Below are 5335 nucleotides of genomic sequence, written 5' to 3'. Positions count from 1 at the left end.
CAAAAAATCACACAGGAGGAGATTGCACATCCTTTTTCTGTTTGTCTCATCTCTCATCATAACCCACTCATAGTTGATTGTCTAGATTGTTTTTGAGCTATAAATTATATGATAGGGAGTTATCAATTTTTTCCTTGCAGTTGATGACTGTAATTTATTTTAATTTTTATTTCATATTGGTTGGATTGCAAAGTTCATGTACATTGTGTTTTACACTATTCGTTCACATTGTGTTTCAGACAATCATTCATGTGAATTATGTTTTATAAAATTACACACCATTGGACTGTGCCTATAATTATCTTGTCTTTTTAGATGCCTGCATTTTCCATTTCCTTTACCCTCTCTCTCCAACCACTGAACAACAAAATCAATCCTGCGATTTTGCCCCTACCCATCCTCACCTCTCTTCTCCCAATCCTTCCCCCCTTGGGTCTCCATCCATACATGTTTAACTAGTTACCCTTCTATTTTTTTTTTTTTACAATGGTCTTATGCAGTATTTGTCCCTGAGACTGAGTTTGTTCACTCAGTATAATGCTCTCCAGTCTCTTCCAAGTTACGTAGTATTTTTAGAAATCGTTGCTCCTGAGAGGTGCTTAGTGTTCCATTGTTGTGAATTTCTCAATTAATTAAGTTGCAATTGGATATTTGGGCTATTCCCATGTTCACACGATAGGAAATAATGCAACTATAAACATTCGAGGGAGCTCTGGTGGACTAGCAGCAAGAAGCTGCACTGCAATCCAGAAGGCACGTGGTTCAAGGCCCCCAGCTGCTCTGCAGGAGAATGATGGGCAATCTCCTTTTCAGAGGCAATTAACTGCCTCTGAAAACCAGCTGGAGGGTCAGCTATGGGTCAGTTTTTTCTTTAAAGTATAAAAAACAACAACATGAACATTGGTGTAAAAATGTCTGTTTATGTGTCAGTTCTCATTTCCGTGGGAAATGATATTCCTAGATATTCTCATATTCCTAGTAGCAGAATACCTGTGTCATACAGACTTTCTATGTTCAACTTTTTGAGGAAACACTAAACTGCCTTCCAGAGTGGTTGTACCATTTTATAATCCCACCAACAGTATATTACAGTTCTTACCTCTCCACATCCTCTCCAACATGAATTGCTTGCTGCCCTGCTAAACTCTGCCATTGCTACTGGGGTGAGATGATATCTCATTTTGGTTTTGATTTGCCAGTGATTTTGAGCATTTATTCATGTGTCTTTTGGCCATTAGAATATCTTCCTCTGTGAAAAGTCTTTTCATGTCTTTTGCCTATTTTGTAATTGGGTTGTCAATCTTTTTCTTCTAGAGGCCCAGGAGTATTCTGTAAACTTTCCTTATAGGACCCTAATCTGATCCGGTGTTGTCCTATGTTTTTTCCCAGTTGTTAGGGATTTTTTTCATCCTGTTGTAAAAAGTTTTTACCAGAGTAATGTTTATCAGTGTTTCATTGACTGTGCAAAGGCATATGAACATGTGGATCACAATAAATTGTGGCTAACCTTGAGAAGAATGGAAATCCCAGAACACTTAATTGTGCTCATGTGAAACTGATACTTGGACCAGGAAGCACTAGTCAGAACAGAGCAGGGAAACACTGTATGATTCAGAATCACAGTATCCTCTGCTAACCTCACAATCACTGATATGCTTAAGCCCATTGCTGTCATCCCCATATCAACTCATCTTGTTGAAGGTCTTTGTCTCTTACATGGACCTTTCACCTTTTCAAACGTGATGGCCTTCTCCAGGGACTAATCCTTCCTAATAACATGCTCAAGGTACGTGAGACAGAGTTTTTACTGTCCTTGGCTCCAATAAGCACTCTGATTGACCTTCTCCAAGAAAGACTTATTTGTTCTTCTGAAGGTCCATGGGGTATTCAGTACTCTTCTCCAATAGCATTGGCTTTGCCAGAGGCTTATTGTTTAGCAATGGCTTTTCTCAAAGGAACTGAGTGCTAATTTACCTCGCCTGCCAAAGGCAAACACCTTCAGACACACACTTTACATTTACCCTTTCAGAAACTATTTATGATGGGGGCAGGCATTGTGGTAAGCATAAGGACATTTTCCTGCTACATAGAGCTTTTGACTAATAAGGGAGACAGAAAATAAAACTAACAATTGAAATAAACTGGGATGTGTGTAGTAAGTCCAATTGTTAAGAAAAGGAAATGTCTAGTAAAGATTGGAAGCAGGAGTGGCTTTCTCTTCCTAAACCACATGCCTCTGGAAACACTATGAACTCTGAGATATGACAATATTTATAGAACAGGGTTCAGGTCTTTTGTTCATAGGGTCGCTATGAGCCATGCTCAAATTGATGGTAATCGACAACAATTAGTAAAGAAGAAAACCAACAAATATGAGGAAAACTCCCAATGAGATAAGTTGACACAATATCATTAGAAGACTTATGAGCATGGTATAGGACATGGCAAGGTTTTCTCCTGTTCTAACAATTGTTGATGCGAATCAGAACCCACAGGAGGGGAAACAAGTCTTGTGCTGGATGTAAACAGCAAGTCCACCCAGCTCTACATGGAGAAAACAACATTTGAGCTGAAAAGAAAGTTGGAATTTAACCAGGAGGCAGCATGAAGCTCATTAGCCAGAGTGGAGGAGAAACTTATTAAGTGTTTTGGAAATGGCATGGTAACAATGATTTCCGTAAGATGCAAATAGCAGGCTCCCAAACTTCCAAAGGAGCAAATATCTGTCTGCGCCTGTTCTTAATGGCAGTGTTCTATCCTCAACCCAGAGTGTTCTCTCTCTGAATTCTTTTCCAGAGGTGATCTAATTTTTTTTTTCAGACTGACAGGTATTTTATTTTCCAAGGAATTTTGAGAAATGACCACAGTTGTAGCACGCCCAGAAGAAAAGAAAATCACACTTAAAGAAAAATTGTTTTAAACAATCTCTGACAATTTCTTAAAATCCTAGAGTTGCTTGTTTTGAGCCTAACTTACAAAAAAGATAAAACAGGAACAGACAGCGTACTACATTGTGGAATTGGTGTCAGCTTGCCGGGCAGCTTCAGGGGTGATCTAACTTTGACAGCCACCTAACATCACTACCACTCATGTGGTTGTTATTGTATAACAATGATTTGGAACTGAATCATAGCTGACCCTTCAGTGGATTTCCAAAGCAGTGAAGTGCACCAAAAGAGAGTGCCTGTCTTTCTCTCACGAAGCAGCTGGTGGATCCCTTGGGTTAGCAGTGTAACTTGGCTTTAAATTGCTAGTGCAACTCCTTACTAAGAAGCCATCAGAGCTCCCTGGTGAGGTGGGTGTGATAGACTGACTTCAAATAGGTTTTCAGCTCGAGCCCTGAATCTAACTCCTAACTAAATTCTACCACTTGAATCAACCCCAAACACCTTGGATTCAAAATTCAGAAAAGAATTTACTCTTTCTCACCATAGCCTGCTCCGTCTCCTCCATCGCTATCTTAGGGCCTAGTATGACCACCTGTCCACCTCAAGTCAGGACTGAAAGTATTCTAGTTTCCCCCTCACATTAGCTCTTGCTTAACACATCAGTCACCAAACCCTGTGAACATCTTAACATCCATGATATCTGTCAGGCCCTATCCATCACCGTGGTTGTGACATTTGACCAGACCCTCATCATCTTTCATTTAGAGAATTACAGAAGTATCCTAAGTGTCTTGCTGCTTCCATCTCCAGTGAGTTGTTCACATCAGTGCCAGAATCTTACAAAAATGCCATTCTCTTTCTTTAAACCATCAAAGTCTTTCCATCATTCACAGGCTTAACTCCAAACTTCACAGCATAGACTCACATCTTTGCCTGCTCTATCTCTTGTTTGCCTTTTTTGTCTCAATTCTTCCTAAGCTTTCTTTCCCTTATGCTTTCTGTTTCACACATACCAACTACTTGCAATTCTGAGAACTCCTTACATGGTTGCAACCCCCTCAGGCTTCAGCTCACACTGTTCTCTCTGCTTGAACAGCCTTTCAACACTGTTATCACACCTTTACTCATCTTTCACCTCTCAATTCGAGGGTCAAGTTGTCTCCGAAGTTACTTCTGATTCCCCTGCCTCTGTGACATTAGAACTAACGTTTTCCTCATATGTGTCCTTACTTCCTTCAGTTCTAGAAACCAAATCAACCTAGTTCAGTGACTGCCTATACGAACACAGAATAAACACAAACACAACTCATGGGCCAGTTATATACCATGCTATGGCTAAGTGTGAAGGAAGTATAAAAGGTAAATATAACAGTCATTGTACTTAGAATTTATTTCTAGTTACAAAGTCCAAAAGTCAAAAGCCCTGTTAAGCTCACTGCATGCTGTAGTTAAAAATAGAGTTGTTGTAAAGTGAATGTAATTGAAACTTCAGGAACCTAACTTAAACAGACCCCACCCAAAGTCCTGTAATTTTTTCCCCCCTTTTTTTCCTTGTTGTGTATTGTCGAATGGGATCTGACTGGCACAGGAGGAGATTGCCCCTCCTTCTTCAGTAGAGCATCTGATGGCTTCGAACTCAGTGCCTTCAGCATTGCAGGGAAGCTTCTTGCCACTAGGCTACCAGAGGTCCCCAGTCCTGTAATATAATGGCATCCACTTCCTAAACAACATGCCGCTAGAAACTCTATAAACTCTGATAAATGTTATAGAAAGCCTTCAGGACTTTTGTTAGGTTCGCTATTCGTTGTGCTCAACTCCACAACAATCAACAACACAACACCAACAACAATTTTAGGTCTTTTTTTCTTCTTCTTATAGTGGGAGAGGAGTCTCAAAATTGTATACATTTTAGATCTCACAAAACCTGCACCCACTCTCAGTTTCAGGACATGCATTATCTGTGTGTGGTGAGGCCTTTTTAAAAAACAAAACTTAAAGTCAATATAGCTGAGTGAGGTTTGGCAGGCTGCACCTAGGATCCCTCCCAGGATGGCCAGATGGAGCTGGAAATGGCATGAGCCACCTCCCACACAGTCTCTCGCTTGAAAAGCAAGATAGTCCACCAACCTCTGTAAGAGAATCTCCCGGTAAATTCCTACTTTCCTACCAGCCACAACCTCTGAAAACATGTCTTTTCTGACCGTGGAAAAAGATGAGAATGAGGAAATTTTAAAAAGCTGGCAAATACAAGCCAACTATATACAGATGTTCAAAAGAGGAAGGGAAAGGGGGGGAGAAGGGGAAATAGGGGGAAAAAGCATGGGGATTTTTCCACCAATAAAGGTTAGTGGATGAAGGAAAGTGAAGGATTGGGAAATATTTAACGGCAATTTAAGAAAATGGGAGGATAATAGTCATAGAACAATGATAATTATTTATATAAAAAT

The sequence above is a fragment of the Elephantulus edwardii genome, unplaced genomic scaffold, assembly GCF_000299155.1.
Source record: "Elephantulus edwardii isolate Elephantulus edwardi_28Jun2011 unplaced genomic scaffold, EleEdw1.0 scaffold00012, whole genome shotgun sequence".
Taxonomy (NCBI): Eukaryota; Metazoa; Chordata; class Mammalia; order Macroscelidea; family Macroscelididae; genus Elephantulus; species Elephantulus edwardii.
Note: the sequence above shows the minus strand (reverse complement) of the source record.